Genomic DNA, 12681 nt, shown 5'->3' with positions numbered 1-12681 from the left:
ATAGAAACAAAAATAAGTCATCGAGTGGGAGATCTAAATCTAGAGGGAGATCTAAATCTCTAGGAAAACCTGTAAAGGTGGTGTGCTGGAAATGCGGAAAGGAAGGGCACTTCAAAAGGGATTGTAAATCTAAAGCTCCTGATAAAGGAAAGGGATTTGATGATGCTCCTTTTGCAGAGGCAAAAGCCACCTCAGATGAAGGTGGGGATGTGTACTTGGCTTCTTCAAGTACACATGTAGATCATGAGGCATGGTTGATTGACTCAGGTGCATCCTTTCACTTCACTCCCCATAGAGAGTGGTTCTGTGAGTATGAGAAATACAATGGTGGTGATGTCTTCTTAGGAGATGATAGGAAGGCTAGAATCATTGGTCGTGGAAAGGTAAAGTTGAAGTTTCAAGGTGGAAGGGTTAGAACACTTCTGGGTGTTCTACATATTCCTGCACTGGCCAGAAATCTGATTTTTGTAAGCAAGTTGGATGATGCATGTGTAAAAATAGTGTTCGAGAAGGATACCTGCAAGATGGTTTGGGGAGCACTGGTATTGATGCGGGGAGTTTAGACTGGAACTCTATACAAGCTGCAAGGTAGCACTGTTGTTGATGGGTGCAACAGTTCTGTGGTTCCTGAAAGTGGAGCTGAAAATCTAGTGGTCTTTGGAGAGAAGACCATGCTGTGGCATCAAAGGCTTGGACATATTGGAGAGAAGGGCCTTCGAATACTTCATGGTAAAGGTATGGTAGAAGGTATGAGTAATAGCTCTCTGGATTTTAATTTCTGTGAAAATTGTGTATATGGGAAGCAGAATTGGGTGAGTTTCCCCTCTGGTGCTAAGAGGGCGAAACAGATATTAGAGCTTGTGCACAATGATGTGTTTGGACCTGTGAAAGTTCCCTCACTGGGTAAGTCTGTGTACTATGTATCATTTATAGAGGACTTCTTGAGGAATACGTGGATATATTTCCTTAAGAAGAAATCTGAAGTCTTTGACAGGTTTAAAGAATTTAAGGCTCTGGTGGAAAATCAGACAGAGAAGAAGATAAAGGTGCTGAGGACAGATAATGGTGGAGAATTTTGCAGCGAGGAATTTGAAGAATTATGTAAGAAGTGTGGTATAGCACGGTAGAAGACTACTCCATATACACCTCAGCAAAATGGAGTCGTAGAAAGAATGAACAAGACGTTGATGGAAAGGGCAAGAAGCATGCTCAGTGGTGGCGGGTTAGGATAGGAATTTTGGGCAGAGGTGGTGGATACTGCATGTTACTTGGTCAACAGGTCACCTTCATCAGCGTTGGAGGATAAGACTCCACAAGAAGTATGGACTGGTAAGAAACCCTCTCTTTCACATCTGAGGGTATTTGTATGTAATGCATATGTACATGTTCCAAAGGAGAAACGAACCAAGTTGGATAGTAAATCTGAAAAGTGCATCTTTATTGGGTATAAGGATGGTTTAAAGGGTTATAAGCTTTGGAACCCAATAACAAGGAAGGTTGTGTACAATCGAGATGTGGTGTTCAGAGAGGTGAAAGATGTTATTAAACATGAAGTCCAACCAAAGGAACCTGAGAAGATAGAGTTTGAGCTAAAGGAGGAAGAATCAAACTCTGCAACAGAGGAGGAATCAGAAGATGAAGAGCCACAAACTCCGGCTGTGAGAAGATCAGTTCGAGAAAGAAGGCAGCCAGAAAGGCATAGTCCTTCTACTTTCTGTTCAAATTTTGCTTTGTATATTACTGATGATGATCCCAGAACTGTGAAGGAAGCAGTAGATTCGGAGGATGGAAAACTCTGGAAAGAGGCCATGGTTAATGAAATGGCATCTTTGCACAAAAATGAGGCTTGGGATCTGGTGGAGTTGCCGACTGGAAGGAAACCCATTGGCAGCAAATGGGTGTTCAAAAAGAAGACAAATGCAGAAGGGAAGGTGGAGAAATACAAAGCTCGGTTGGTGGCAAAAGGATATTCCCAAGTGCCGGGAATTGATTTTGGTGATATTTTTTCTCCTGTTGCCAAGGTAACTTCTATTAGATTACTTTTATCTGTTGCTGCTACTTTTGATTTTGAGGTAGAACAGATGGATGTGAAGACAACATTTCATCACGGGGATTTGGAAGAGGAAATCTACATGAAGCAACCTGAAGGCTTTGTGGTGAAGGGTAAGAAAGAACTGGTATGCAAGTTAAAGAAGTCTCTGTATGGGTTAAAACAGTCACCAAGGATGTGGTATCAGAAATTTGATACATTTATACGGGGACTTGGCTTCACCAGAAGCAAAGCAGATCACTGTGTGTATTTTAAATTGATTGGTGACCGTGTTATTTATTTGGTCTTGTATGTGGATGATATGTTGCTGGTTGGAAATGACAAAGAAATTATCTAGGATTTGAAGACCCAATTGTCCTCCAAGTTCGACATGAAAGATCTTGGTGCTACAAATTATATTTTGGGCATGGAAATTAAAAGAGATCGGGAAAAGAGGAAGCTCTGGTTAAACCAGAGGAAGTATGTCGAGACAATACTGCAGAGGTTTAATATGCAGGATAGTAAACCGGTGAAGGTTCCTATTCCTGTAGGTGTGAGGTTATCTGCTGAACAGTGTCCCAAGACACAAGAAGAGGAAGAGGACAGGTCCCGTGTTCCATATGCGAGTGCAGTCAGTAGCCTGATGTATGCAATGGTCTGTACTAGACCAGACATTGCACATGTAGTGGGAGTATTGAGCAGGTTTATGTCAAAACCAGGGAAGGAGCACTGGACAGTAGTGAAGCGGGTTTTCAGGTATTTGCGTGGCACTAGTAATTATGGTTTGTGCTACCAAGGAAGACCAGGATTGGATAGAGTGTTGGATATTCGTGGCTTTGTTGATGTAGACTGGGCTGGAGATCTGGGTCAGAGAAGATCTACAAGTGGGTATGTGTTTAACCTATTTGGAGGTGTAGTCAGTTGGATGAGTAAGAAACAATCTGTAGTGGCACTATCAACTACAGAGGTAGAATACATGGCAGCCACTCATGCAAGCAAGGAAGCAGTTTGGTTGCAGAGATTGTGTTCAAGTATGGGGTTAGTATAGGGAGCTATAAGAATAGACTGTGACAGCCAAAGTGCAATTTTCTTGGCAAAGAACCCTGCTTATCATTCAAAGACAAAGCACATTGATGTTCAGTATCACTTTGGAAGGGATATGATAGAAGACAAAAAGGTGTTGTTGGTAAAGGTGGACACTTTGAAGAATACTGCAGATGCATTGACAAAATCTGTGAGCTCTGAGAAGTTCTCTTGGTGTAGAGATACAATGGGCATTTCAGGGCTGGAAAAATGACTAACCTCTCCTGTGGCCCCCTGTGGAAAGAAAAGAACAAGTGGGAGATTGTTGGGTTGTGTTATATTCTTTCCACGACTAACCCACGTAGTGAACCGGGGGGTTAGAGGGGGGGCGGAGCCCCCCCTTCGTTGCGCCGATTGCACAGCGGGGGGGTCACAGGGGGGGCGATAGCCCCCCCTGTCTGGGGGGTTTGAGGGGGGCGGGTAGCCCCCCTCTACGGGGTCTGGAGCAGCACCCCTGGAAATTTTTTTTTTGGACCCTATATTAGGTTGGGTGAACCTACCTATGGTTTTTCGGTCCATGGTTTTGGACGCGATGGTTTTTCGGTCCATGGTATTGGATGCTTCAGCATGTATAAATATGTATTGTAACATTGAAAGGAATATAATGAAAAAATCAAGCTGGTAGTCCCGGTTTTGGGATCTAGGGGAAAATCTCTGTGTATATGTGTTTTATGTGTTATGCTCTCGCATTGTTTATTTTTCTGTGATTTAGAATTTGTATGCAGGTAATTTCTGTAGAGGGTTAAAACCTACATTGTTGCGGGCAGGAATCCTCAAGGAGGTCCCAACCAATCCATGGGGGCACCCTACTCACAACCTCAAATGATTCAAGGGGGCATTGCTTATCTTGGGGCCAATTTTATACCCCAGCATCACAATCCCCATAGAAATCCACATTACAATGCCATACCCCAAGGCAACTACTATACCATGCAACCTATGTATAATATTGGAACTCAAACGATGGGAGGACTGCAAGGATCATCAAGTCATATGTCATCGCCTTGGTATGAGTCAGGGGCATCACACACTCTACCTTTCTTGGCAACGTTGGATATCCCCAACTTGTACAAACTTACAAATGACCCCATCTATCATAACTTACTCTGGCCGCCAATCTGCATAAAATACTAACAGACATCCTGAAGTTCGAAGGGAAACAAGGCGAGGATTTAGGTACCCATATCACCACCTATCATCTTTGGTGTGTTTCTAACTCCATGGTGGATGATAGTATCCGGTTACGTCTTTTTCCCCGCACCCTTACGGGCAACGTAGCCAAGTGGTACATCGAGTTACCACGTGAGTCAGTCAATACCTTTGACGCTCTAGCGATGGAATTCTTAAAACACTTCCAGCTACCCATTTGCTATGAAACTAGGATGGAACTCCTCACTTCCTTACATCAGGATACCAACACCCACATCTTTGATCATATACGTGAATTGAGATGTAGACAGAGGTTAGTCAAAGCTCCCCTCCCAGACTATCTCTCAGCAGACTGGTTCTACAAGTCCCTACCCCCCTAAATCACTAAGGATGTCACCTTAGGTGGTGCGGTCATAGAAGACCAATCCATACATTGTTCCCAGCACTTAGATCTGATATATTCACAATCTGGCACTCTTTACGACGTAATCCCCAATGCCCCTCGCAACTCCAATACTTCTGCTACTTAGCACCCTAGAGCGCATGCCAATGGGATTATTAGTGCAACCTCTGGGATTGCTGTAAAACAACTCAGCGGTCACATTGCCTAGTTGTCAACGGACCCCTCTACCAAATCGACTGCTCTTCCTACCACTGTGATAAACTCTGTGCAGTCTATGAAAAAAACCTGGTGGTAAGAACAAGAAGAATAAGAAAAAGATGCTCCTTCTGAGGAGCAATTAACAAAGCAACAAAACCCAAAGCAGAAGGTTGCTACACCTCCTGACAGTGGAAAGGATAAACCTGCTAGATTCCCTTGAAAAATCTGTGCTGAAGACCACATGACCTATCACTATCCGTGTCTTGAGGAATCCATAGATTTCATTGCTAAAAAGGATACTAGTAGGACCCCTACTATCCTGAATAATCCTTTCCCCGCTTAGTAGCAGCAATACCTCATTGCAAACCAAACCCAACCCCTGCAAGGGGGAAACGGTGGTTCGCAACATCCTTCAACTAGTGAAGGACCCTCTACCATTTACACCTTTGAAACAGTAGATCTACAAACAAGAGACAAATCCCGTGGAACTCCTATCACTCATGCAGAGGAACCTTCCTCAAGTCAAAACCCACCGCTACCCAATGATTTGCATATCGAAAGGTCGGTTGCTGACCTTGTGATTCACCCCCCTAAAGGGGCACTTCGATGCACAACACACAATACAATGGAAAGCTCTAATTTCGGCTATTGGTGGTATTGACCCACAAGATCCCATGTTTGAAATTTTCAACATGGAAAAATGTAAACCTCCCCTTTCCCACCATCTTGCACTTCAGGTGCAAATATTTTTGAAAGGTAAAGGTATACATAGAACAGTCATCGACGAAGGTGCTTCTACCCGCGTCATGTCGACTTCATGTTGGCTTGCTTTGTGTTCTCCAATCATATCCCCGCCATCAAATTCCCTTAAAGCTTTCAACGGCCACACTTTCATCCCAAAAGGTTACCTAGCTAGCTACCCCATCACCTCCATCACCTTGTATGGGAAAATGGTAATGGTAGACATAGAACTCGTAGATAAAAAACTCGACTATAATCTTTTGCTAGGTCGCAGTTGGACGTATGCCATGATAACCATTGTGTCTATTGCCTTTCACATCATCCTATTTCCATTGGATGGAAAGGTAGTCACAGTGGACCAATTGTCCTTTTGCACCCCTGATTATTCCTCATTACCAAGCGGCTCTACACCCCTAGTAAGTGGTGTACCTAACTCTTACGTCAGTATCGGTACTGATCTACTGAAGGTTTCTCCCCCGATGGGTTGTTTCCCTCTTCAGCTACCCAAGGTTTCATAGATGGTCAATATGCTTTCATCCATTCCTCATGAATAGACCGATCCATGGATCCTACCAGCTCCATAAGACATTGATACTTACAAAGAACAAATGCTACTGTCACTAGCTAAATTGGCCTACCAAGCCATTCAATTTGCATCTGAATCTCTGTTCACTTTGGTTGTGGCCAACGGTACCACTACCCCTCCCTTATTTTCTCCTTCTTTTGATCCACTCAATCAAGTCCTACCTAGAGATGAAGATATTAGAGAAATCATGAGTTTAGAAGAGTGACCTTGGGAGTACTTGCAACATCATGTTTCGATATCTGATTTGGACGTGATGCCTCTTCAAATCCTATCACCTAACATACAAGAAATCATTTCCTCACCCTATATGACTATCCAGAATTTGGATGTAGAAGGAAACATGGGCAATATTTTAAAGACATTGCTCATCGATATTTTTGTCAAGACAGGCATCATGCAAAACATCCAGATTGGAGCAGATTGCAATCCTGAGGAAATTGCAAGATTCACCTGCCTTTTTAAGGAATTCCATGATGTATTCGCTTGGTCTTATGAGGAAATTCCTGGCATAGATTCGTCTATTGTTGAGCATGAGATCAAGCTTTATGACAATGCTAAACCTATCCGTCAAAGGTTTCGACTGGTCCACCCCGCAAAATGGCAGCCATCAAAAACCAAGTGGAAAAGTTGTTACATGCTGGTTTCATCTATCCTCTTCCTTTAACGAAATGGGTTTCCAATCTAGTTCCTGTTGATAAAAAACAAGGAACCATCCACGTATGTGTCGACTATCAATATTTGAATGCCGCGTGTCCTAAGGATAATTATCCGACACCGTTCATCAATCAAATCATCGACGACTGCACCGATTGTGAATCATTTTCTTTCATGGATGGATTCTTAGGTTACAACAAGATTCCTATAAAACCCAAAGACGAACACAAAACCGCTTTCATTTTCCCATGGGGCATCTTTGCCTATCGAAAACTCCCATTTGGTTTAAATAATGCTGGAGCAAGTTTTCAAAGAGCCATGGACTACGCATTTCACGATATCAGGCATATCGTTCAAGCTTACTTGGATGACCTTCCAACCCATTCCAAGCAATGAATGAAGCACCTAAACCATTTAAGAGCCATCCTTCTTAGGTGTTTTTTTTACAACATATGTCTAAATCCACATAAATTTGTTTTCTTTGTCGAGTTTAGATGCTTACTTGGATTCATTGTATCCAAATATGATATTAGGGTTGATCCCGATAAGGTAAAGGAAATTACTCAATTGCCCAAACCACAATCCATTCTACAGCTCCAATGTTTGCAAGGGAAAGAAATTTTTTTACGACGGTTCATCATAAACTATGCTGAGTTTATGAAAGGCTTTATGCACCTACTTAAGAAGGGACTGTCGTATATGTGGGATGATCAAGTTCAACGACCATTTGATGCCTTGAAAAAGGTGCTTTTATCAACCCCGCTCTGTAGTGCTCGCAACTATGGCCATGACTTTCTTCTATACCTGGTAGCCTCGCCATCCTCTCTCGGAATGGTTTTGGTTCAAACTCATGATGATCAGAGTGAACATGTGATCTATTATCTGTCAAAAGGCCTGGCTGGGCCAAAACTCAGATATCCACATGTGGAAAAGTTTTCATTGGTAGTCATCTTTGCTGTCAACCGATTCCGACACTACATATTGTTGTGACAAACTACTGTCATCACCTTGGAGAATCCCATGAGACACATTTTATCTCGTCAAGTAATTGGAGGAAAATATTCGAAATGGATCATGATCCTCTAACAATTTGACTTGGTTTTCACCGCTACCAAGGCAAACAACTCCTTAGTCTTCGCCAAACTTTTGTCGGACCTTCCCATTATCGATCCTAACGAGATAGCCCACGATCCTCTTCTAGATGATGTTGTCTATCTTATTGACACTGCTGACCCTTGGTACAGTGACATTCTTATCTACCTCCAAGCACAATGGTTCCGCCCCAAACTATTGTCAGGTGACCGTCGTCGTATCTGCCACCAAGCACGACACTATCTAGTGATTAACGATACATTATATTGTCGTGGTGCGGATACAGTTCTTCGATGCTGCCTCACTCATGAAGAGGCAGAACATTTTTTAAATGACTGCCATGCTCGGGCATGTGGCGGTCATCTTTCTGGCATATCTACTGCACATAAAATCTTGCTCGCAGGCTATTACTAGCCGACCTTGCTCAAAGATTATGTCAAGGCCATCCGGCAATGCCATCCTTGTCAAGTGTTCAAAAATAAAATGCATGCTCCTTCGGCCCTATTGCACCCAGTTATCTCCATCGGCCCCTTTGCCAAATGGGGGATAGACTTCATAACTTTCAATCTCATTTCCTTTGCTGGACACAACTATATCATTGTAGCTATGGACTATTTCAGGAAATGGGCCGAAGTCCTTCCCACCTACCGGGCCGATGGGGAAACCACAACGTTGTTCCTATTTAATCAGGTTATCTGTTGCTTCGGTGTACCCAAAACAATCGTTAAAAACCATGGGTCTCATTTCCAAAATCACATGATGTCTGACTTAACATTGCTGCTAGGTTTTTGTCAGGATCAATCATCCTCCTACTACCCCCAAGCTAATGGTCAAGTAGAGGCCTTCAATGGCGTCTTAAAGGCCGTGATCCATAGGTTAGTAGGAAATCATAAAACCAACTAGCATTGAATGTTATATTCGGTGCTATGGGCATACCGAACTTCAGTAAAAACTGCCACGGGCTTTACACCTTTTCAACTAGCTTACAGCCTGGAAGTAGTTTTACCAATAGAGTGTCAGATCCCTTCCCTACAAATAGTCGTTGAACTCCCACCAAACACTACTGTTGAAGAAGAGTGTCTACTATACCTCAATCAACTGGACGAAACCTGTTGAGATGCCGAATTGGCACTCAAGGCCCACAAGCGTCGGGTAAAAGCCAAGTATGACAAAAAGGTCAAGCCTCGGTCTTACCAAGAGGAAGATCTTGTTTTGCTCTATGATAAAAAAACATGACCTCTTGGGGGCAGGAACGCTTCCACCCTTATGGCTAGGTCCCTATGTCATAAACAAAGCCCTCTTAAAGAGGGCATATGAACTTCACGACTGGGAAGGAGTCCCACTCGCTGAGCCCAAAAATGGGCTCTATCTGAAAAAGTATTATGCCTAGATTGCACTGGGCATGTGCTTTGTAATTTTATGTATTTATAATTTTTTCTTCCCTTTTTGGTGTGATTGGATTGTTTTGGTATTTACTGGAGTATTTGTCTCATACATCATTCTGTAATGAAGATGTCTTCGTTACCCTTAGCATATGTAGGATACGCAAATGGTGCCAGTCGTCACACACAACACATTGCATCAGCTGCTTGGGTCATCTACACACCTGAGTCAGAACTGTTTTCTTCTGGAGGAGTCTTTCTGGGTATCTCCACCAAAAATATTGTTGAGTACATGTTCATAATTTCACTTCTCAATGAAGCGTCATCAAGGGACATCTCAAATTTGGTGGTCAGGTTAGACTCTCAGCTAGTTGTTATGCAATTAACAAATCGTTATCACATTCATAATCCAACCTTGTTACATCATTATTTAAGAGTACGACTCTTGGAACGTCAATTTGAAGTTATCACATATGAACACATTCCTAGAGAATTTAATATAGTTTCTTATTCATTAGCAAACTATGTGTTAGATTGGCATCTGTCTCATTCACTATAGAAGCATGCATGAAAAGTAAAAATTTACAAAGTTAAAAATTTTACAAAAAACATTTACACCATCAAAATACCAATATATATATATATATATATATAGATAGATAGATAGATAGATAGAATCCAGTCTTTTACATCGAAATATTCCAAAACTTGGATGTTTTAAGTAAAAAATGGCTACTAAGCCTAGCTATAAACAACCATTGGCTATGCCAAAACACCTACTAAAAAGAGCCTACTGCTCCTAAAATTCTAAAACCACTCTAGCTATCCTCTGAAGAGGAACCAGAAACCGCTTAAGTACACCTATTGTATGTGTTTGCATATGAGCAGGAATATCCCTCATAGTAAGGGGGGGGCACACCCATGCTCAAGCCCTCCAGGTTCCTTAGAACCTCACGAAGACTGTTGGCATCACCCCCCCAACAGGTAGTTGGCCTCCTCGTCTCATATGGCAGGGTTCGCCTGTAGGTCGTAACGACACCACATCTGTGTTAAGCATAAAGCTTCATGTCAGTACTTGTTCACCCATACAAACATCATATAAACATTCAAAAGCTAAAAAATACTTGAAGTACTTTCAAAAACCATTCTCACCTTGAGGACCCCAATTGGTCCTGGGTGGCAGCATCAAGTCAGGGACACCAGTGAAGTCCATGCCCTCATAAGCATAGTTGTCAATCATCACAATCTTGCCACGAAGCCACTATAAGAAATCTTCCTCGAAGAAATGTCAGATCGGTCCTCCTCTTATGTGAGGATTGAGTGATGAACATCACCCCTGTCTTGGCTCTCTCGGATCAAAAGGGACCTAAGCTCATCATTGGGCACATAACAGGTACCCTCTCAAGAATGAATGAGACTCTGAGAGTACCATACCCAAAACTTTGTTGGGTTCGAGTCTTGCATGCAGTTAACTCTACCTTCAACTGGTGAAACACTGCTTCACACCAGTTGAACATATGTAGTTGGACACAATCAACTGCAAGCAACAGTTGGGCCTTTATCGCAATGTGGGGACTCTTTGAGCCCACCAACATAAAATGGCCCTCATAGATCTGGACCTAATCCTCTCTATGGGGACTCTGTTGCTGACAAGTCCACTCTCAAGGATGCAGTAGGATTGCACCAACTCTAGGGTAGATCGTGGATCAGGCCTACCCCTGGTGAGGTTTTCCTATGCCCCATAGCATGACAGACCAGTTAAAAAGTATATGTCATCATGGTCAATATCCAGCTCATGATCTATAATCCTGAACACTTGCTCATGTTCATCCTAGCGTTGGATAATCCATCTCAATAAATCCTCCTTCCCTTTCATCAACTCCAACTTTCATACTTCAATAAACCACAGTGGCACAAAGTAAGTATGCATGTTGGATCGTTTTGCATGAATAATTCCTAGCTATCATGGGCCCATTCTCTCCACAGGCTAGTCATTATCGCCTGAAACCTATGCAAAATAACCCAAAAAATCAGTGAAAATGGGGCAATACAACTTCAGGAATCACTGCATGGGGTTTTAAACTATGTCGTCAAGCTTTAACTCTCCCCCGAGTGGTACACAGGGATAATTAATGCCCTCCAGTAGGTCGTATAGGGCGTTTAACGCTACCTACAGGCCCGCTAGAGGGTGTTAGTGCACAAACACTACTTTAAGGCTCCTTAGATCTGCAAGAATCCACCCTAGAAACTGATAAGAAAGGTTAAGAAATGCATACAACAGGGTTTTGGCCTCTACCTGGGACTAATGGCACGTCGAATGATTGCCTAGATTTCCTACAATGGTCCATGGAAAATCGGCTTCTCTTTGGCTCCAAAATGATTTCACAGTTCTCAAATAGTGAAAATGGTGAATGTGAAAGCTCAAAGAACTTCCTTATATTTATTTTTGGAGACATGATTTTTTGAAATCATTAAAGAGGAAGTAGTCCATTCCCCATGATTTTTTATCATGCATGAACCCATATGGATAGGAATTATTTATTTTTTATAATTTTTCCGCATTTGATGAAAGTACCCTCAGGAATGAAAAGCAGTAAAGCATTGCATGCAATTCTCAATGAGTGCCTTCTTTTATGGGATGTTTTCTCGCTCTACAAAACTGAAAAATCCCTGAGTTTTTCATCATTGGACTCGTTAAACACATATGATGACGGTCTGAGCAACTCTTTTTCGCTTTTTTTCTAGCTCATTAAACTGAGAAAGATCATTAGATCATTCTTTTTAGGCGCTTTTTTCTCACTCATAAAACTGAAAAAATTCCCGAGTTTTTTCTTTAGGCTTGTTAAAAACTTATAAAGATAACCCAAGCATTCTTTTAGGTACTTTTCTCACTCGTTAAACTGAAAAATGCCCCCGAGATGGTGGGGTACGCACAAGGGTAGTTTTGACAACTAGCACGAGTGTGATGATGATAACACACTTTGGGAAGCCGAAGGTACGAGTGACAAACAAGTATGATAGGAAGGACGATCCGCGTGCACACTTGGCTAAATGGGCTAAGGCCTATGGAGAGAAGCCCCAACCTGAATGGTTGCACTTATTTTGTCACACCTTGGATGTCATCCCAGTGAACTGGTACTTGGAGATAGAGCTTCACCATGGCATACAAATAGGATATTCTGAGCGAAGGGTTCATAGTGACGTTCAGCTTCGAAGATGGGTTTGACTGTATTGACAAAGCGCTACAAGAAGTTAAAGAAGAAATCTTTAGGATACCACAGGATCCTTTGGATCTGATTCAACCCGATTGGACTACTCAGTTGAGCCACGCAATAGAATGCTATAATGTAACAGTCGAAGAAGA

The sequence above is a fragment of the Pinus tabuliformis genome, chromosome 5_1 (genome assembly GCF_031772625.1).
Source record: "Pinus tabuliformis cultivar Carrire ecotype Pingquan chromosome 5_1, CPIR1, whole genome shotgun sequence".
In the NCBI taxonomy this organism is placed as follows: Eukaryota; Viridiplantae; Streptophyta; class Pinopsida; order Pinales; family Pinaceae; genus Pinus; species Pinus tabuliformis.
This window is presented reverse-complemented; position numbering follows the sequence as displayed.